This window comes from Scyliorhinus canicula, chromosome 6 (assembly GCF_902713615.1).
Source record: "Scyliorhinus canicula chromosome 6, sScyCan1.1, whole genome shotgun sequence".
In the NCBI taxonomy this organism is placed as follows: Eukaryota; Metazoa; Chordata; class Chondrichthyes; order Carcharhiniformes; family Scyliorhinidae; genus Scyliorhinus; species Scyliorhinus canicula.
In genome coordinates, this window is record NC_052151.1 from 56,570,495 (window position 1) to 56,593,209 (window position 22,715).

Genomic DNA, 22,715 nt, shown 5'->3' on the forward strand with positions numbered 1-22,715 from the left:
AAAGGAAGATAGAGATGGGTTGGTCAGATGGGCAGAGCAGTGGCAGATGGTATTTAACCCTGATAAGTGTGAGGTAATGCACTTTGGAAGGAGAAACAAGACAAGGGAGTATGTAATGAATGGCAGGACACCAGGAAGCTCAAAGGAACAGATGGCTCTTGGGATACTTGTTCACAGATCCAAGTAGTTGGCAGAGCAGGTGAACAGGGTAGTGAAGAAGGTTTATGAGACACTTGCCTTTACCATCGTGGCATAGAATATAAGAGCAAAAAGGTTATGTTGGAGCTGTACAGGCGTTGGTTAGGCCACAGCTGGAGTACTGTGTGCAGTTCTGGTCACATCACTACAGAAAGGAGGTGATTGCACTAAGAGGGGGTATGGAGGAGATTCACTAGGGTGTTGCCTGGGATTGAGATTGTGAGCTATAAGGAGAGACTGGATAGGCTTGGTTCATTTTCCATGGAGCAGAGAAGGCAGAAATGCCGTGTTCCCCCTTGGATCCAGGAAGATCAGCCATAGGGCAGCCAGTGCTGCCTGGGTCAAGGTGGCAGCAGCTGTGAACACTGGGGGTGTGACCAAGAGGACTGGCCTCCAGTGCAGGAATAAGGTCAATGACCTACACCGGGCAGCACGAGTAAGTAGATACCAACCTCCCCACCCCCCCCCCCCCCCCCCCCCCCCACTCCCCCTCACCTCCCCCCTCCTGAGACCTTTCCGCCAGCATGGCAGTGTCTATCCAAAACTCTCAATGCGACCCCAACCTTCCATCCACCCCTTTTTTCTTCAACACCCCGAATGGTTTCTTCATACACCCCCTCCCACCATGGTGAACCACACTGTGATGCCCCCTCTGATTCTCCTTAAAAAGGCTCAACGGCAAAGGCTGGGAGAGGGTCCAGACTGGCTGTGGTGTGCTGGACATCAAAACCTCACCACCTTCGAGGAGCGGGCTCTGGAGGTGACTGGCGTGGCTGAGGTCAGGGCGGCCTCCAACTTGGAGGCTGGCGGACACCGCAGAGGTGAGGGACCACCGGGCCCCTCGGAGGACCTGTCAAACGTAAGTTGTTATGGCCTTACTGACTGACCAATCCTCCCACTGTCCAGATGTCCATTCTCCCACAGGTCCTCCAGCTAAAGGCGCCGGCCCATCCCGGGCGGCTCCCTCTCCAGTCTCCCATGACACCACTTCGGAGAAGAGCTCCGAGGATTCAACCATAATAGTCACGTCACAGCTGTCATCCCCCCGCCCCCCCCAGACCACCAGCGCAGATACACCCACCTCAGTGGGACTTGTTAATGGACAGGCTTCGGGGCACAATCTGATGAGCATCACAGTGCTGCTATGTACATCCGGTGGAGGCAGGTACCCCCAGGTGAGACAGCGATTGGAGGTCTGCTGGATCCCAGGACCCAGCTGGGTCCCAGCCTGATGCTGAACCTGTGGGAAAGGTCATCCTGGAGCTGATGGAGACATTAGCCAGCCGGGACATTCAGAGGGAGATGTCAGCGTAATTCCAGCAGATCAATAGCTGCTCCCAGAGGCTACATGGCACTAAGACCAATGCGTGGTAACCACAGTGGAGTGCCTGGTGCATGCTGTCGGCACCATTACTGAAGGTGTCCAGAGCAATCGAATGCCCGACTCGTTAGGGCATGTGATCCAGTACAGGGCTGACCTTGACGAGGTTCTGCGGGACATGTCCCGCTCTCAGGTAGGCATGTCCGAGGCGCTGTTGAGTTTTCCCCAGTCGCAGGTGGGCATTGCCGAGGTGCTACAGAGCATGTCCCAATCACGGAGATCGCAGTGGGCATCGACATAATGGTGCAGACCATGGGGAACCGCCAGGGTTGGCAAAGCCATGGTGCAGTGGCAGCCGGGGCTTGAACCAGTGCCCCTCCATCCCAAGGTCAACCCAAGGGAATCCATTTGGGTTGTGTGGAGTGCTCACTTAACAGCAATTGCAAATTCCCAATTCCCTATTAACAATAGCCTTCAGCCGCACTGCCAGAGGCCACAGCAGTCAGTGGGGGCTATGTGTGGTTGGTGGGGCAGACAGGCTGGGAAAAGGATTGCCTCTGGAACAGGTACACACAAATCTGGGGTTGGCATAGTGGTTTTGTGTGTGGTTGGCCCCTGGTTGTACCCCCAGCCCCCCCCCCCCCCCCCCACCACCAACCCTCCCATGGCGGCCCACCCCTGCGGAGGGTCCCCCGCGGTTTCCGGTTTCTGCCTCTCCTACTATTCACCGGCCTCATTTCGCTTCAGCGGGAGCACAATGAGGCCGGAGAATCGCACCCGCTCTATCTACAGGATCTCTATTATCCATTTGGTTTGCTTTTCTTTGAAGAAATCGTGCAATTAGTCAAACATGATTTATCCCAGGGCAGCATGGTTGCACAGTGGTTAGCACTGCTGCCTCACGGTGCCGAGGTCCCAGGTTCGATCCCGGCTCTGGGTCACTGTCCGTGTGGAGTTTGCACATTCTCCCCGTGTTTGCGTGGGTTTCGCCCCCACAACCCAAAGATGTGCAGAGTAGGTGGATTGGCCACGCTAAATTGCCCCTTAATTGGAAAAAATGAATTGGGAACACTAAATTTTAAAAAAACATGATTTACCCTTCCTAAAACCATGCTGACTCTGATGGATTGCGAGGTGCAGCTCTACTCATTGCCATCCTCTTGCAGGAATTATAGAGTGGTGTAAGACTCTGATAGATTGCGGTTTGGCTTTCTAAATGTCCTGTTCTTACTTCCTTAATCATGGATTTTAATAATTTCCCAATAATAATGGTAAACTAACTGACCTACTATAGTTTCCTACTTTCTGCCTCCCTCCCTCCTTGAATAAGGGCATTGCATTAGTGTTTTCCCAATCCACTGGAACCTTTCCCACATCCAGGGAATTTGGGAATATTATAACCCTTGGATCCACTATTTCTGCTGCCACTTCCTTTGAGACCGTTGGATGGAGGCGGTCAAGCTGGTCCACGACATTAACACTAATCCACCTCCTCCTCCTCCTGTGGGAGGTTTCTCTGCGAGAAGGTTTCAGGTGCCTCTCCTCGCTGGTCTGGCAAGCCTTCATGTCGGGGAGGATACAATGGGCAGGATTCTCTGTTTGGGGGAGTAAGTTCTCCCGCCGGTGAAGGATCGCTCTAAATGTGCGCTGTCGCTGGGAGCACAAGCGATGATCTATTCATGACATGAAAATGGTCAGCAGGTATGCAACATGCAGCCGGTTGATTCCCAGACCCACTGGATCTCATTCTCTGGTGTCGGGATTAGCCCTTTGAGCAGACAAGCTGGAACAGCTTTTAAGTGCCCCCCTTACACCACTCTGTCATTCCTGCAAGAGGATGGCAACGAGAAGAGCTGCACCTCACTTCCTGGACATGGAAATAGAAAGACCCTGAACACCATTGAGGAGAGGTGGCCCAACCTCTTGCCTCGGGTGGACCGGAGACCCAAGCTTGCCGTTCTCAATCAGGCTTGGAATAAGGAGGCAGAGGCCATCAATGCTGCCAACATGACCAAGAGGGCTGGCACGCAGTGTCTCCTTCGAGCAGCTCTGGTGAGTAACCAACTCTGTGCCCCTTGCATCACTCCCATCTCTCACACCTGCCCCAACCCCCAGAGGTCAACAACACCCCACCTGCATTTCCCTTGCAGCCGACCTTCCACGAACCCCCACCACCTGTATTGCCCTCCTTGACTAGTAGCCTCGAACACACATGCCAACAGCCACAAACCCTCCATTAAACTCGCAGCCCAGTGACTCAATATGTCCTTTCTGTATCCCAAAGAATAATATGGCCCATAACCACCGGGAGTGGGAGAAGACCGGGGGGGGGGGAGCAAAGAGCTCTTCAAATTGCCGGCGAGGTCAAGGAGCGGGCAATGACTGTAGTCGAATTCGGAATGAGGCAAACAACAGAGAGGCCAATGCAAGGCAGATGTCCCTGTAGCAAGTGAGCCTATCATCTCGTAGAGACCTGTCACCTGCACGACCCCCGTGGGTAATGTCAGTGATCAGACTCACTTTCTGGTGAGCACCACACACATGCTGCAGCACATGAAATGAAATGAAATGAAAATCGCTTATTGTCACGAGTAGGCTTCAATGAAGTTACTGTGAAAAGCCACTAGTCGCCACATTCCGGCGCCTGTCCGGGGAGGCTGGTACGGGAATCGAACCGTGCTGCTGGCCTGCTTGGTCTGCTTTAAAAGCCAGCGATTTAGCCTTGTGAGCTAAACCAGCCCCTGAGGTGGAGGCAGAGATGCTCAAGGGCACTGGTGACTCCAGTACCTGTGCAGATGCAGACTCAGAGCCATAATCTACAGGAGGGGGTGTCAGCGACATTTCAGCAAGGTCAGCTGGAGGAGTCCACTCGCCTTCAGACACAGAAGTTGTTGCCAGCAATGTGTGTGGGTTGACACTGAAATGATGGTGGCCATGATGGAAAGTCCAGGGCAAGACATCACAGCCATGTGCCAGGATGTCCAATGCCTGGGCCAATCCCTGACAGAGTCGCAGGACAGTTTGTCCAGTCACAGGTGGACATTTCCTGGGAGCAGATGGACACTCCAGATCTTGGCCCAGTCACAAAGGGTCATGGCTGAGGTGTTCACAGCGTTGCCCGGATTCTGAGGGACCATAATCGGACACATAGGGACATGACTGAGGCACTGCGAGGCGTGACACATTCACAGAATGTAGTGTCCAAGACACTGAGGGACATGGCTCAATCTCAATGCATCTTGGCTGAGGGCATCGAGGCGATGGTGAAGATGAATGCGGGCCACCAGGACTGACAGCACCAGGTGATGGTGGCTCCTCCATAGCTCTCTCCGGCCTCCCCAGCATCCCACGGAGTAACCCGGGGGCCAATTGAACAAGCCAAGGAAGGAGAAAGTGATGGGGCCCATGCTGGCCCCCCCACAGGCGAGATGCTGGAACACCTCAGCTCTTCCAAATCCCCCCCCCCCCCCCCCCCCCCCACCTGACACAGGTAGTTTAAATCTACCCCACCCCACCTGGCTATTGACCATCAAGTAAGGAGCAAAGTTTCTTCCTATCTACCCTATCTATGTCCTTGATAACTTTGTACACCGCAATCAGGTCCCCCTCAGCCTTCTCTGCCCTAAGAACAAAACAAAGTACAGCACAGGAACTCTTCATAGCTGAAACACTCCAGACCAGGTACATCCTGATGAATTTCCTCGACACCCTCTCTAGTGTAATTACATCCTTCCTATAGAGTGGCTGCACACAGTACTCCAGTGTGGTCTAAAAAGTGTTTAATACAGCTCCCTGCTCTTATATTCTATGCCTCGACTAATAAGGTCTAAATACCTCTTCATCCCCCCACCCCACACAGCTATGGAGACAACAAGCAGGCAGCATGGTTTTAGCTGCTGTACATACCACATGTTGGCAGGCCCACCTGCAACTGGCTTAATAACAACAGTGGTGGGATGAGGTCCTGAAGTGATCATTAATTGGCCATTTAAGGGAGGTCAGCCATGGATCTTCCCGCTTAGCAGCGAATTCTGGCAGAGACGGGACAGTGGCTCGGATCCGGGATGCTATCACTTTTCTTAATTACATGCCCTTCTCATCTCCAAACCTGCCACCAGAGAGAGCAGAAGCTTCCAGCCATGACACACATCATGAGTAACAGCAGAAAGTTCAAAAGATACTCTCACGTTTTCCTGCCACACTTTGCATCGATTGCTTCAGTTTGCCATTCACTGCGAACCCAAATAACTTGTCCCGAATCCTTATCTGCAGGTTCAACTCATGTCACTGTTCAGCTCTCACAACAAGAGGACATTGAATGCTTAACCGCTTGTTATACAGCAGCAATGGCACTGAAGAGTTGTGCTCCAGTATTATGCCATCCTGGGCTAGTGCACGGTCAATTGCAGCCCCAGAGTCATAACAGAAGTGAATTAAGCAATAATTCTCAGAAAAACGCCCAAGGTCTTTGGTGCTTGGCTGCCCAACAGTCTCTAGGTTTGTCAATGTAAAGACAATTAGTGTTTATTTATAACAAGAACTATAATGAAATATTCACCAAATCCAGCGAGTTAACGATTACCTAATTCCTTATTCCCACTTCAACTTTCCCCACCCTCGACACACACACACACAAGGTACACAAACACAGAGGAGTGGGAAGTGGGCCAGGATTCTCCCCTACCCGGCGGGGCAGGGGGTCCCGGTGTGTCAGAGTGGCGTGAACCACTCCGGTGTTGGGCCGCCCCAATTCTGCACCATTAGGGGCCAAGCCCTCATATTGAGGGGCTAGGCCCACATCGGAGTGGTTCCCACTCCGACAGCTGGCGTGAACGGCCTTTGGCACCACGCCAGCCGGGGCCGAAAGGACTTCGCCGGCCGGCGTAAGTCTGCGCATGCGCCGGAGCGTCAGCGGCTGCTGACGTCATACTGGCGCATGCGCAGGGGAGGGGGGGTCTCTTCCGCCTCAGCCATGGTGAAGGCCATGGCAGGGGCGGAAGAAAAAGAGTGCCCCCACGGCACAGGCCCGCCCGCCGATCGGTGGGCCCTGATCGCGGGCCAGGCCACCGTGGGGGAACCCCCCGGGTCAGATCGCTCCGCGCCCGCACCCCAGGACCCGGAGCCCGCCCGCGCCACCAGTCAGGTAGGTGGTTTAAACCACACCGGCGGGTGAGGCCTGTCAGTGGCGGGACTTCGGCCCATTGTGGGCCGGAGAATCGCTGCATGGGGCCCGCTGACCGGTGCGGGGGGCCTGCTGACCAGCACGGGGGGCCCGCCGACCGGCGCGGTGCAATTCCCGCCCTCGCCGAATCTCGGGGGGGCGCAGAATTCTGGACACGGTGGGGGCGGGATTGAGGCGGCCCCGGGGGATTCTCTGACCCCGGGGGGGTCGGAGAATTCCGCCCGTGGTATAAATCATAAGTAAAGGGAAAGCAAGTCTTTGTTTCAGATGATGGTCTTTCGCACACCTTTCTTCACTGCAAGCTTGTAGATTAAAGTCTCTGGTTTTCAGCCTGTAATAGTCTTTTCTGTTGATTGATTCATTCAGGTTCTCTGTAGTTCAGAAATGCAGAACTCACAGCTTATCTGGGAGAGTTAGCTGGATCGTGTCTCTGTCTTGCCAGAATGAAAAATGAAAACTCCTTGGGACTCTGAAAAACATTCCACTGACATAGGATCCAATCACCACTTGTGACTGGGCAGAGCACAACCTTTTGGGCCAATATATTGGCCACCAGCCAATCAATCAAACCGAGTCCCAACCCATCTCTCTCTCTCTGCCAATAAGTCTGCAACTCCTGTTTAAACCAGCACAGGCTAGCAGAATGATCTCTCCTCTAACTTCTGGATTTGTCTGCTTGAATAAAGTTACAGGCTGCTTGCCTTAAAGACACATGTTCATTAATAATCAATGGCGGGCAGCACGGTGTTGCAGTGGTTAGCACTGCTGCCTACAGGTGCCGGGGTTTAGATATTTCAGTAAGTTCAGGGAAGGTGGTAAGAGAGGGGGAGTGGTGTCATTGTTAGTCAAGGACAGTATTACGGTGGCTGAGAGGACATTTGATGAGGACTCGAATACTGAGGTAGTATGGGCTGAGTTAAGAAACAGGAAAGGAGAGGTCACCCTGTTAGGGCTTTTCTATAGGCCTCTGAAAAGTTCCAGAGATGTAGAGGAAAGGATTGCAAAGATGATTCTGGATAGGAGCGAAAATAACAGGGTAGTTGTTATGGGGGACTTTAACTTTCCAAATATTGACTGGAAACACTATAGTTCGAGTACTTTAGATGGGTCCATTTTTGTCCAATGTGTGCAGGAGGGGTTCCTGATGCAGTATGTAGATAGGCCAACAAGAGGCGAGGCCGTATTGGATTTGGTACTGGGTAATGAACCAGGACGGGTGTTAGATTTGGAGGTAGGTGAGCATTTTGGTGATAGTGACCACAATTCGATTACGTTTACTTTAGCGATGGAAAGGGATAGGTATAAACCGCAGGGCAAGAGTTATTGCTGGGGGAAAGGCAATTATGATGCGATGAGGCAAGACTTAGGATGCATCGCCTGGAGAGGAAAACTGCAGGGGATGGACACAATGGAAATGTGGAGCATGTTCAAGGAACAGCTACTGCGTGTCCTTGATAAGTATGTACCTGTTAGGCAGGGAGGAAGTGGTCGAGTGAGGGAACCATGGGTTACTAAAGCAGTTGAATCACTTGTCAAGAGGAAGAAGGAGGCTTATGTGAAGATGAGACATGATGGTTCAGTTGGGTCGCTTGAGAGTTACAAGTTAGCTAGGGAGGCTCGAAAGAGAGAGCTAAGAAGAGACAAGCGAGGACATGAGAAGCCTTTGGCAGGTAGGATCAAGGATAACCCTAAAGCTTTCTCTAGGTATGTCAGGAATAAAAGAATGACTAAGGTAAGAGTAGGGCCAGTCAAGGACAGTAGTGGGAAGTTGTGCGTAGAGTCCGAGGAGATAGGAAAGGTGCTAAATGAGTATTTTTCGTCAGTATTCACACAGGAAAAAGACAAAGTTGTAGAGGAGAATACTGAGATACAGGCTACTAGACTAGAAGGGCTTGAGGTTCATAAGGAGGAGGTGTTAGCGATTCTGGAAAGTGTGAAAATAGATATAGGGGCTGGTTTAGCTCACTGGGCTAAATCGCTGGCTTTTAAAGCAGACCAAGCAGGCCAGCAGCACGGTTCAATTCCCGTACCAGCCTCCCCGGACAGGCGCCGGAATGTGGCGACTAGGGACTTTTCACAGTAACTTCATTGAAGCCTACTCGTGACAATAAGCGATTTTCATTTTCATTTCAGATAAGTCCCCTGGGCCGGATGGGATTTATCCTCGGATTCTCTGCGAAGCTAGGGAGGAGATTGCTGAGCCTTTGGCTTTGATCTTTAAGTCATCTTTGTCTACAGGAATAGTGCCAGAGGACTGGAGGATAGCAAATGTTGTCCCCTTGTACAAGAAGGGGAGTAGAGATAACCCCGGTAACTATAGACCAGTGAGCCTTACTTCTGTTGTGGGAAAAGTCTTGGAAAGGTTTATAAGAGATAGGATGTATAATCATCTGGAAAGGAATAATTTGATTAGAGATAGTCAACATGGTTTTGTGAAGGGTAGGTCGTGCCTTACAAACCTCATTGAGTTCTTCGAGAAGGTGGCCAAACAGATGGATGAGGGTAAAGCAGTTGATGTGGTGTATTTGGATTTCAGTAAAGCGTTTGATAAGGTTTCCCAGAACATACAGAAAATACAGAGGCATGGGATTCAGGGTGATTTAGCAGTTTGGATCAGAAATTGGCTAGTTGATAGAAGACAAAGAGTGGTGGTTGATGGGAAATGTTCTGACTGGTGTCCAGTTACTTGTGGTGTGCCACAAGAATCTGTTTTGGGGCCGTTGCTGTTTGTCATTTTTATAAATGACCTGGAGGAGGGCGTAGAAGGATGGATGAGTAAATTTGAAGATGGCACTAAAGTCGGTGGAGTTGTGGACAGTGCGGAAGGATGTTGCACGTTACAGAGGGACATAGATAAGCTGCAGAGCTGGGCTGACAGGTGGCAAATGGAGTTTAATGCAGAAAAGTGTGAGGTGATTCATTTTCGAAGGAATAACAGAAAGGCAGAGTACTGGGCTAATGGTAAGATTCTTGGTAGCATGGACGAGCAGAGAGATCTCGGTGTCCATGTCCATAGATCCCTGAAAGTTGCCACCCAGGTTAAGAGGGTTGTTAAGAAGGAATACGGTGTGTTAGCTTTTATTGGTAGAGGAATTGAGTTTCGGAGCCATGAGGTCATGTTGCAGTTGTACAAAACTCTGGTGCGGCCGCATTTGGAGTATTGTGTGCAGTTCTGGTCACAACATTATAGGAAGGATGTGGAAGCATTGGAAAGGGTACAGAGGAGATTTACAAGAATGTTGCCTGGTATGGAGGGAAGATCATATGAGGAAAGGCTGAAGGACTTGAGGCTGTTTTCGTTAGAGAGAAGAAGGTTAAGAGGGGACTTAATTGAGGCATACAAGATGATCAGAGGATTAGATAGGGTGGACATCGAGAGCCTTTTTCCTCGGATGGTGATGTCCAGCACGAGGGGACATAGCTTTAAATTGAGGGGAGATAGATATAGGACAGATGTCAGAGGTAGGTTCTTTACTCAGAGAGTAGTAAGGGCGTGGAATGCCCTGCCTGCAACAGTAGTGGACTCGCCAATACTAAACACATTCAAATGGTCATTGGATAGGCATATGGACGATAAGGGAATAGTGTAGAGGGACTTTAGAAGGGTTTCACAGGACGGTGCAACATTGTGGGCCGAAGGGCCTGTACTGCGCTGTAATGTTCTATGTTCTATGTACAGCACGGAGGACCCGGGTTTGATACCAACCCCTGATCACTGTCTGTGTGGAGTTTGCACATTCTCTCCGTGTCTGCATGGGTTTCACCCCCACAACCCAAAGATGTCCAGATTAGGTGGATTGGCCACACTAAATTGCTCCTTAATTAGAATAAAATACTCCAAATTCATCAAAGAAAAAAGGAAAAAAAAGTGGCACGGTAACACAGTGGTTAGCACTGCTAGCTCACAGCATCAGGGACCCAGGTTCAAATCCGGCCTTGGATGACTGTCTGTGTGGAGTTGGCACTTTCTTCCCGTGTCTGCGTGTGTTTCCTGTGGATGCTCCGGTTTCCGCCCACAATCCAAAGATGTGCAGGTTAGATTAATTGACCATGCTAAATTGGCCCTTGGTGTCCAGGGATAGGGTGGGAGAGTGGGCCTAGGTAGGGTGCTCTTTCAGAGATTCGGTGCAGACCCAATGGGCTGATTGGTCTCCTTCTGCACGCAGGAAGGAACTATACACCAGAACTTACTGCACCCCGATCCAAGCTGTTCCAGTACAGCTACAACACTGGCATTTATCCAGCAATGTGGAAAATTCTCCTAATATGTCCTGTCCACAAAAAAGCAGGACAAATTCAACCAGCCCAATATCTTGATCATCAATAAAATGATGGAAGGGATCATCAACAGTGCTATCGAGCGGCATTTATTCAGCAATAACCTACTCATTGATACTCAGTTTAGGTTCTGCTTGGGTCATTCAGTCCCTGACCTTATCACAGCTTCAGTTCAAAGATGGCCAAAAGAGCTGAACTACAGACATGAGATGAGAGTGATTGCCTTTGACACCAAAGCAGCATTTGACAGAGTATGATATCAAGGAGCCCCAGCTAAACTGGAGTAAATGGGAATCAGGGAATAAAAACCCTGCTGGTTGGAGTCATAGCTAACACAAAGAAAGATGGTTGTCTTGGGGGTTACCATTGACCAGAAACTGAACCAAACTGAACCAGCCATATAAATACTGTGGCTGCAAGAAAAGGTCAGAGACTCAGAATGCTGCAGCGAGTAACTCACATCCTGACCCCCCCCAATGCCTGTCCACCAACTACAAGTCAGGTATGTGATGGAATACTCTGCACTTGCCTGGATGAATGCAACTCCAACAACACTCAAGAAGCTTGACACTCGAGCAGCCCGCCTGACTGGCACCCCATCCACAAACATTCACTCCCTCAACCACCGCGCACAGAAGCAGCGTGTGTCCCATCTACAAGATGCACTGCAGGAACTCACCAAAACTGCTCAGGCAAGAACCTTCCAAACTCATGGCCGCAACTAAAAGGACCAGAGCAGCAGATACCTGGGAACCCCACCGCCTGGAGGTTCCCCTCCAAATCACTCACCATCCATACTTGGAAATATCTCGCCGTTCCTTCAGTCACCTGGTCAAAATTTCATAACAGCACTACACCACAGAGACTGCAGCGGTTCAAGAAGGCAACTCACCACCACTGTGTGTAGGGCAACTAGGGATAGACAATAAATGCTGGCCTCACCAGCGACGCCCACATCCCATGATTGAATTTTTAAAAGATTTAACTGTCCGTTCTCATTCAAGACAGGTGGAGTTAAGATTTCCATTCTCATTCCCAAAATGGGAAATTGCAGTTCAGTCAATCCAGCAGTTAAGTGAATTGCTGTTATTTTTTTTTAAACGGCACATTCCACTTAACCAAAGTATTTGTTAAACAGCTGTTGCAAACTATTTATGTTACAAGACTGTGAGACTCTATTTATGTTTATAGGGCGATAAAACTCCAAATTGTAAACAGTTTAAACTTGATGACTGAAGTCTTCCCCAGGTGGGTCAGACTCTCCTCCCATTGGCTGATTCAATCCAGTATGTCCCGACTACTAATTCATCACTTCACTTCTACAGTGAGAGCCTTGGCATGACAGAGAGATAAATCAGGTGGCTGAAGAGGTCAATCGATTGGGTGGAGAGGTCAATCGACCAGGTGTGTTCTGAGAAAATGACTCCTTGATGGCGGTTTCATATCCACTTCAAAGTTCAAAATTCTACCTCAGTTTTCCAAAGTGAATATTGTCAGTTCTAGAGAGAGGCCAGTGGCAGCAATCAATAGCAATGGATGTTGAGCTGCCTTCAATCATTCCTGATTGACAATTCAAGGCTCAGTCTAATTTCTCTGTTGTGATGACTCACGTAAACCGATCACTGCCAAGATCTCTTTGCATGGAGCACCGATGACAGATCCACTGACGTACATGGTTACCCTGGACTTGCAAAATCAATAGTGGCATTCAGTTCTCAAGTAACTGTAGCAGCCATGTCCAAAACGCAATCTAAAATAACATCTTTGTCTGTCATGAATCTTAACAAAACAAACTTTTCTCACTTGCAGTGAAGAAATTCTACTGTCTCAACAACTGGAACCTCAACGGTTGGATTACCTTCCACTTGGTGCATTAGGGGGTGGGACAAGATTTCCACATCACAGTGAAACTGTGCCACTGACCTGCTCAGGTTTCCTGGGTGCTCCTTATTAATTATATGGCATTGGATGACAGCAGTAAATCCATTGCTTGTTTGCTTAGTGCCACGAGGTGAGAGGGACGTTGCTGCCCTTTGGCAAGGGACAACCGAACAAAGCAGCGATGAATTTTGAGGGAGTAGTGTTGGAGTTGGCTCAGCAACTGGGAGGGCTCCCAGATTCACCAGTGCCTTCTTTTATCCAGAGTGTGGGGGTGGGAGAGTTCCTATCAGGCTGAGTGATGAAACCCCAAAAAACAGAGTGGACCTGACTTGATGAATGCGGCAGAGGGAATACGGTAGTGCGGAATGCGGCAGTGGGCAGCACGGTAGCATGGTGGTTAGCATAAATGCTTCACAGCTCCAGGGTCCCAGGTTCGATTCCCGGCTGGGTCACTGTCTGTGTGGAGTCTGCACGTCCTCCCCGTGTGTGCGTGGGTTTCCTCCGGGTGCTCCGGTTTCCTCCCACAGTCCAAAGATGTGCGGGTTAGGTGGATTGGCCATGCTAAATTGCCCGTAGTGTCCTAAAAAGTAAGGTTAAGGGGGGGGTTGTTGGGTTACGGGTATAGGGTGGATACGTGGGTTTGAGTAGGGTGATCATTGCTCGGCACAACATCGAGGGCTGAAGGGCCTGTTCTGTGCTGTACTGTTCTATGTTCTATGTACACCTTTCACTACCTCACACATTGCAGTACAGTGTAGGAAGAAGTTTAATGACTTAAGCTTGGCCAACTCTGGGCAATGCTGGTCCCCAGGTGGAAGTGGGTGGGTGACAGATATTCAGCCAATAGTTGACATCATTCTCGAATGGCCTTCAGGTGGAAGCATTAACAGCGAAAGAAATCTATGTTCGACTTTCTAGCACTGCAAATTCTATGGCGTGGGTATAGGAAATGAGCATCTTCTTGGGGTGGCATGGTAGCACAGTGGTTAGCACTGTTGCTTCACAGCGCTAGGGTCCCTGATTCGAATCGGGGCTTGGGTCACTATCTGCACGTTCTCCCCTTGCCTTTGTGGGTTTCCTCCGGGTACTCCGGTTTCCTCGCACAGTCTAAAGATGTGCAGGTTCGATGGATTTGTCATGCTAAATTGCCCTTAGTATCCAAAAAAGGTTGGGTGGGGTTACTGGGTTAGGGGGATAGGGTGGAGGTATGGGCTGAAGTAGGGTGCTCTTTTTAAGCGCTGGTGCAGATATGATGGGCCGAATGGTCTCCTTCTGCACTGTAAATTCTATGATTCTGTAACGCGTACTCCAATTTAGCCTCTTCTATCTCCTTCTCTTCTGGTTCGGAGCACAGGGATTCTCATGGCCAATACTGACTGTTTGTGCCAGTTTGCAACCTTACTTGTTTGTACCCCCAAGTCTGCAAGAAATTCCAGAGCAAAATCACAATCCAAAAATTGCTCTGTGGGCAATGTCCCTGCGCGTTTCAGCCAGAAAGTACTCAGTGACTTCCTCCATGTGGTATCTGCTGTGCTGAGATAGTACTGGTGTTCGGAGAGGTCAGGTTTGAATGCTCTCTACCCTCATTCACCGACCATGGGGTGGGCTCCAGCCAGGTGGAACTGCAATTTTCACAGGTTAAGGTTGTGAATCTTGGTGCAATTTTATTCGAAGCTGGGATGTAGTCATAGAGCCGAATGCCCATTTCACTGATTTAAGCACCTCCAATATTACCTAAAGGCAGGCAAAAAGGAGAACAATCCAGACCCTGTAATCATACAGAAATTACCTCTCACATAATTAAATGTGGCTAGTCTTTAATCTCTGTAAGTAAAACAGTAGTGAAAAGGGTTTTGTGCCTTTGCACAATAAATTATGTAATTATAACTTTTTTAAAGGCAGTTATTCTTTGTAAGTGACTGAAAATGAAGAAGGAAGTCAGTGCATCTGGAAAATATCTTTGTGTTTTACAACTCCGCTTTTTATTCTGTCAAATACTCCTGTGCTGAGTGTGCACAGTTTAATCTGACAGTTCCCAGTTCAGGGAAAGTCACCCTGACAAGCACACTTTGATTATAAAAGCATACTTTATCAACCAAACATTTCAAATCCTTTTTCTAAGAACAAATGCACTGAAATTTAAAATCTGTTAAATTGGGAAATGTCAGCGCTGGGAAGTTAAGCATATTGCTCCATGAAGTGTAAACAATAAATGCTCCCCAATTAGCTATGACATACGCTTCATATTTTGCATATCTTAGCCCTAATTTCAGGGCAGCAGTCCAGTTAGCAGCATTTCTTTCTCTTGTTCTGTTTTCCTTTCTCGTTTTTGCCATCATTGCTGGATGCGTTGATACCTTGTTGGGTCAATTTGTCGCAATCACTCTCCAGTACTGTGCCCAAGTAGAAAATCCTTGTCAATGAGTATGGCAACTATCAAAGTCAAACATGATATTTCCCTTGCCTAACGTGCACTCTCAACAAGAACATAGAGGATGGCGGCACTTAATTTGGCAGGAGGCAACCAACCTGTTTTCCGACAGTGGGATAAACTATTTGAATTTTGTTCTCCTGACATTCAAGATGTGTTAAAGTTGGGTTGAGCTGCCTGATGAATAACGCAGGGATCCCATTTGTATGTATTAGCATCTCTTGAATAACCATTAAAAGGCTGGAAAAATGTTCTCCCTCCAAATTAAATTCCATGCCAATGTGAATTTACTATGTTCAGTTTTACAAAGCTATATAAGTATCATGCACCTGGGCAAACTTCACTTCTTCCATGACTTTGAGGTCAGGAAATGCTGCTTTCACCTTCTTGGTTACCTTGATTATCTTCACTCACATCAAGTGCTGGGATCAAAAGCTAGCGAAGGCTAGAGACGTGAAGCAGGCTAATTGAGGAAGCGGAGGGAAGAGTGTCCAGGGAAAGACAAGGAGGGCGGGTGTGTAATGTAGGGAAGAAAGTGAGGGAGAGAGTTCAAGAGGATGGGGTTTCTGGTGTTGTTGCTGAGGTCCTGGGATAAAGTCACGGTACTGGTGATAGGAGGGGAGAGCCACTGTCAGTGGGGCAGTGGTAGGGTGGCAAGTCCAAGGTGAGAGTTTGGTCAGTGACGGTCTCATGGCAGCCATCACAAAGGGAGAGAAGACAAGTGGCATGGATAACAGCAGGTGTAAGGTTTAGGGTCAGGGTGGGCATGGAGATGTTAGGGGGTGTTGGCTCTGAGGGGAGGAAAGGCATGTGGAGATGGATGATGGCGGGGTCCATTTTAATGGGGGGGGGGCGGAGATTCAAGGTGACAGAGAGGAGAGGAATGGCGATATTGGGTAGGTCTATGGTGATGGGGAGAATTCTGTGAGTGACAGGGAGAAGATAGAAGGTGATGGACTGAGTTTGGAAGGTGATGTGCATCATTTTTCACTTCTGACATTGACCACAGTTCGGCAATAAGTGAGATCCCTTGAAGTGGAAGGAAGGTCCTTTTGGGTGGGTGGAGTTCAAGGGCAGTTCAAGTGGCTGACTTACAGGACACCCAAATAATAATGAGGCAACTGGATGTCAAACATGATCAGTTGTATACCCCTCTCTCTGATGATTTTGTTACCGACTCATGGGTCTCATAATATTAAGAACACAATAAGGTGTGGTGCAGTTGTTCGTAATATGCCATTTGCTAACTGCTGCAGTCAGAGGCAGGGTTGAAGGGAAGGAGGGTGGGAGGTGGATGCCTTCGAGAGGCCTGGCTGGTGGAGGGCAGCCAACTTGGGGAGGGGGTGCAGAGAGTGGATGGAGGTCAGGCAAAGGGTTGAACATTGGTATGCTGGCTTTTAGGTGGAGGCAAACATGTAAAGGACATGTTAATTAAATGTATCACTTCAATTCATATGGGGAGGGGGTGACAAAGTGGTATTGTCACTGGACAATTAATGTTCTGAAGACTGAGTTCAAATCCCACAAAGGCAGATGGTGACATTTGAATTCAATCAATAAAAATGCGGAATCAAAAGTCTAGCAGTTGATGATCACAAAAAAGGGTGGCGGGAGTCTGGAACTCACTGCCTGAAAGGTTGGTGGCGGCTGAGACACTCAGAACATTTAAGAAGTATTTAAATGTGCACTTGTGATCCCAAGGTACATACAAGGCTAAGGGCCAAGTGCTGGAGAATGGGATTAGAATAGTTAGGTGGTTGTTTTTAAGTGACGCAGACGCGATGAGCCGAAGGGCCTTTGCTGTGCAGTCAGCCTCTGTGACTCGATATTCACCTCAGGTTGTCTGAATGAGTTTAACATCTTGTGCTCCACAAATAGGGCTATGTCCCTCACGCTGGCGTTTCACTCTTGACTTTCCTTCAAAAGGTCAAGATCGATTCTCCTACCTGCAAGGGTCTGGCAGGACCCCGGAGTGCTTCTTGCAGCTCTGGCTGCGGATACGGGCCCCCGCACTTCCGGTCGGGAGTCCGCGCAAGTGCGCGGCGGTGGCCTTAAGTGGCGGCCCCGTGCGCCATGGAGGATTCGGACCGCAGAGCGACATTCAAAATGTAGGCCCCCCCCAGAGATGGCACGTGCCCACGGATCCAAGCCATCTGATCGCCACCCTGGCTGCCCATGAGGCCCCCCAACACCCCCACCCCCCCACCCCCACCACTGCTCGATGTCCCCCACCTGCCACCCGATGTTCCCTACAGGCGATACGTGGTTAGAACCATGCCATCGGGAACACGACCACTTTTGCCCGGAGAATTGCTGGGGGGGCCGATATCAATGAGGCCCCCCCTCTGGTGTCCGATCCCTCCGCCACCAGACCAGGCTGGTGTGTCCACAGCCGACACGCCAGCATCCCAACTGGCAAAAGGTGGTTAGTTCCATGCCGTCGGGAACTTGGCCGGCCGGGAGCAGAGGATCGCTGGGCTGGCTTCCGTCAAACCCCCAACCGCGCGGCGTATTCGCATTCTGCCAATTTTCCAGTCACGGAGAATCGCCGAACCGGCACCAGGTCTGATTACGGCGTGAAAGTGGATTCTCCACCCCACGCCGGCCACAATTTCGGCACGGGATGTGGAGAATAAAGCCCATAGTCTCAACAATGGAGAATCCAGCCCTTAGAATCTTTTTTGCACTGGGGAACTGAACTCAGTGATCAGGTGGTCATTTTGAAAGGCTGTCCCAATCTCAAAGTGAGCTTGTGGGTCCCCCACACCCCTCACCCATGGGCAATGTCACCACTACACACATGGACACTACCCCACACCCCTCAAGTGAGGACATCCCCCTATGGAATCCTCTCTCTCCAGGCCACCCTTACTAAACCTCCCTTTCCTTCCAGGACCTTCACCAATCACCCCTCCAACCTCCTAGTGGTCCTGCGCTGCACTCCCCCACCCTTCAAACCCCCGTCCACCCTAATTTCTTGGGTATGGTCCCCCTTGGCCCCTGGCCCTTGGCAGTGCCACCCTGACACCTTGGCACCTTTGCACTGGCACCCAGGCAGCGCTCTTGCCAGCTTGTCAGTGCCAGACAGACACCTTGGCCATGCCAATGTGCCAACTGGGCAGTGCCAAGGTGCCCATGTTCCAGGGAGAGGGCCTGGGAGCCTGCACTTACCCTGGCCATCCATGGATCTCTGATGGTCCGGGTGACCACCCCCCCCCCCTCCCCCCCCCCCCCCCCCCCACCCCCGCCCCGAGTTGCCATTATGCCTTGTCCATGTTTGTTTGTGTGGACCAGCACTGAATGGCACCGGCTGCAGTTGCCCTGGGGAGGCCTACATCTGCGAGTGTCATTTAGCCCCGCCCATTTTGGGCAGAGGCAGTTGGATTAGGGTTAGGGTTAAGGTTCCCGGGATTTTTCTCTCGCTCGAGCGCAACGCAGCAAGACAATTGCACCCTTAGCCAATTTTTTGGGCCCTGCGGAATTTCACCCTGCTCATGTCAACACTTAGGGTGCGATCTACCCGATTGGGAACAGAATTCCATAGCGAGACTAGCCGGGTGTTTCCCGTCGCTCGGAGCGCTGGGAAGTACCACGCGATTGAACGGCCATTTGGGTAGAATGTGGGCCTCAGATTCAGTTCTGAAATCCTGGCTTGTTTTTATCTCTGGCCCTCTCTTCCTTATTACAAAGTGACCCATCTACAGCTCTTCACAGAGTTGCTTCCTAGCTGTCAGCTACAAAATGAAGGGATCTTTCCTCCGTGATAATGCGCCCAAAGTGACGTTAGTGTACATGCCGGGTGCATGACCTGCTCTCTGTCACCCCTGCTGGCAGGAGGACTCCATATTTTGTATTTGAAGGCCCGGCATTCTCAACGTATAAACCGGTCACAGCCGGCATTTTTAAAAGCCGGGTGCAGCTGTTGCCGCTTTTCCTGTGATCGTGAACGCCACGACTGATCACACCCATGGTCGTGACCCTGAGACTGAAAAACCCTGGTGTAGAGCACACCCAGCACAGAACGTGTGCACACGTGCGACAACTTCTATTGGACCCTACAGGACATGTTATTTGCCTCAAATGATCCAAAACTATTGGTCGTATTTCATTTGCGTATTTGAGTCCTTATTTAAGCCCTACAATGGCAGCAGTAGCTTCAAAAGTAATTCATTAGAAATGCAACACTTTGAAATATCTTGAGGATGCGAAAATATTCTACAATGGAAGATCTTTTGCCATTTCAGTCCTGCAATGGAACTCTTAGAATTCTTGATTTCAAAAGCTTGGTTCTTTAGTTGGTTCTTCACAAAAGCTGTGGTTAAAATGCCCTTGCAGCCAATAGCGATAAGCCACTGAGGACGATGATTTTGTTGATAGCCTGTCCAGCATTATAAATAAGGGGCATCCCAGGGCGATTCCATGGGCTTCCAGCTATGTCACCTGATCCTGGTCCAGAAATCCTAACCTATCATGTTTTAGGCAATCAAAGTAAAATCAGACCTGAATGTCTTTTACCGAACCAAAGAATCTTGAAAACAGCTACAGTGCAGGCGGCCATTCAAACAATCAAGTCTACACTGACCCTCTGAAAGGGAAGCCCACCTAGGCCCCCTCTCCCATCCTATCCCCGTAACCCCACCTAACCTGCACATCTTTGGTCATCATGCTACTGAGAAGTTGGTCTGGGCTGTTTGTCGCTCTCTCTTGCAGCTTTTTATCATGATTCAGTCTGGGACCACTTTCACTCTGACAGTCTAGGATGGCTCATGCCTCACTAACTGGAATCAAATCAGTATTTATACCTTTGTAGATTCGCAATTCAGACCAGTAACATAGGAAACCCTAGGCCGCTACAGATACTGCCTGTTGACCTGTCACTACTTGAAAGCACTAAGGTTCATTTTCCTTTCTCCTTCCCAACATTTTGACCATCCACCTATCACTGATTCATTCACACACAAACACACCAAGCTCCCAGGATTGGCCACGACCCAGGAATAACAATACAGTCCAGAACCATTTCCCGCATTTATCTATGATCGAGTTCTGTTGAACCTTGTCAATACAGACTCTCACAGTGGCCTTTTCTTGTCCCTTTGAAGCTGTCAGCAGTGCATTTGTGATTTATGTACTTTAGGTGGGCGGTGAATTTTTGTACCCAGCGAACTTTTGGATATCACAAGCTGAACTTCTTGCGCTGCTTTACAATGAATTCATTTCCTCATTTAATTCTGCAGGGAGAGCTAATTCATCTTCCGCGGTATAAAGCAGCAGAAAGTGTGCCCACTATATCTGGTGGGCTGATCAGTGGGAGAGGGGGCAGGCAGTGGGGCGATCAGTACCTTGTGTTTATCAGTACTGTAGTACTCTTGTTCATAGCACAGAAGCACAAGGTAACTCCATATGCTCTGGAGATATACGGATAAATTATGGAATGGGGTCACGTCTCCAGATTCAGGACAGACCCTAAAGTCATCTGCTGAAGAAAATCGAGCAGTCACCACCAGGAGGCACCAAAGTTGGCGATGTTGAAATGATTTCATTCCTTCCCACCAGCCTGAGCAGTTGTTTCTTCGCTGCTGGCTGTTAATGAAGGATAACTTGGAGGGCAGCACAGTGGCACAATGGTTAGCACTGCTGTCTCACGGCGCCGAGGTCCCAGGTTCGATCCCGGCTCTGGGTCACTGTCTGTATGGAGTTTACACATTCTCCCCGTGTTTGCGTGGGTTTCACCCCCACAACCCAAAGATGTACAGGGTAGGTGGATTGGACACACTAAATTGCCCATTAATTGGAAAAAATGAATTGGGCACTCTAAATTTATTTTAAAAAATGAAGAATAATTTTCAACAACATTCCAAACTAATTATATTACAACAGAAATTTCTGTTTAACAGAGATCAAGTTAATATTAGGATCAAGTTAGTATTACAAGTTGACAACGATGCTTTTAATCGTAAAGTTCTGACAGCCTGTGACAGTTATGTGGGGCGCACAGTTTCAACTCGTCATCCTGTGCACTCAACAAAGCTACTCAGTCAGTGAAGTGAGTGCTGTGGGCAGCATAGCAGCACAATGGTAAGCATTGTTGCTTCACAGCTCCAGGGTCCTAGGTTCAATTCCCGGCTTGGGTCACTGTCTGTGCAGAGTCTGCGTGTGCCTGCGTAGGTTTCCACCGGGTCCTCCGGTTTCCTCGCACAAGTCCCGAAAGATGTGCAGTTTAGATGGATTGGCTATGCTAAATTGCCCTTAGTGACCTATAAAAGGTTAGGTGGAGTTACTGGATTATGGGTGTGGGCTTAAGTGGGGTGCTAATTTCAAGGACCGGTGCAGACTCGATGGGCCGAATGGCCTCCTTCTGCACTGTAAATTCTATGATTCTATGAATCAGTTCAGAGACTACTGGCTAATTGTGACAGTCAATAATAATAGATCTTGTTATTGCCTGGAAAAGGTATTTCCATTTGTTTCAAACCAATTCCAGAAGTTAATTAAAACTCATTTGATTTCTGTGAGTAAATTCTGGAAACCATCGAGCACTAGATGCCTCTCGTAATGCATCATTGTGCTGTAACAGATGGAAGCAACATGCACATTAACTAAGTGATCAAATTGCAAAGTGCACCAAATTAAAATCAAATGCTAATATTGATTTCAAGAGTTCTTAGTCACTTCTGGGATTGTTAATACAAAAATAATGAAATTTAAATCGACACAAAGAACAGACAATCACATATAACCAATTGTTCAAATACAGGCCTTAGTTAATGAGGAAGTTTATGTGTGTATGACACTACAAAAGAATATACTGAAGTTGGAATTGTGTATGTATTGGTTTTTCCAAATAGGAATTGCAGTGTGAAATTTCTTACCGCAGAATAGTTTTGTGCTGGGAATTTAACACAAGTGTATGCAAATGAACAAGAGGGTGGAATCATGGCTGAGTTCTGTTTATTGTTTTGCTAATGAATGTTTACTGTGAGCGAGCTCTGTGGGATGAGAAAATCAGAACAGAGGTGCATAATGGGCTCATAGTGAATCAGTAAGCTGTTTTACGCTGCACATCATTCGCAAGAATCTTTTCCATTGACTTCAATCTTGTCCTTTTGTCTATTCATTTATTATCCCACTCAACTTTGGTGCTTTTGTGAGCTTTTATGGTACTGAAATATTGTGATTAAATTGTGTTGCATAATAAATATTGAAAATATATTGTCGTGGGAAGCAGCAATCAGCAGAGTCTACAGACGTGCTGATCACGAAATAGATACAAATGTGAATCATTCTGTCTTTGTCCTCTGGCATCTTCAAAATTGCACTGCATATAGACAGCTGAGGGCTCCAATGCTTCTCACTGACATTAAAGATCTACATTGTTTAATTATTCCACTTTGTTACTCAGGAGTCACTTGATCATTTTACCC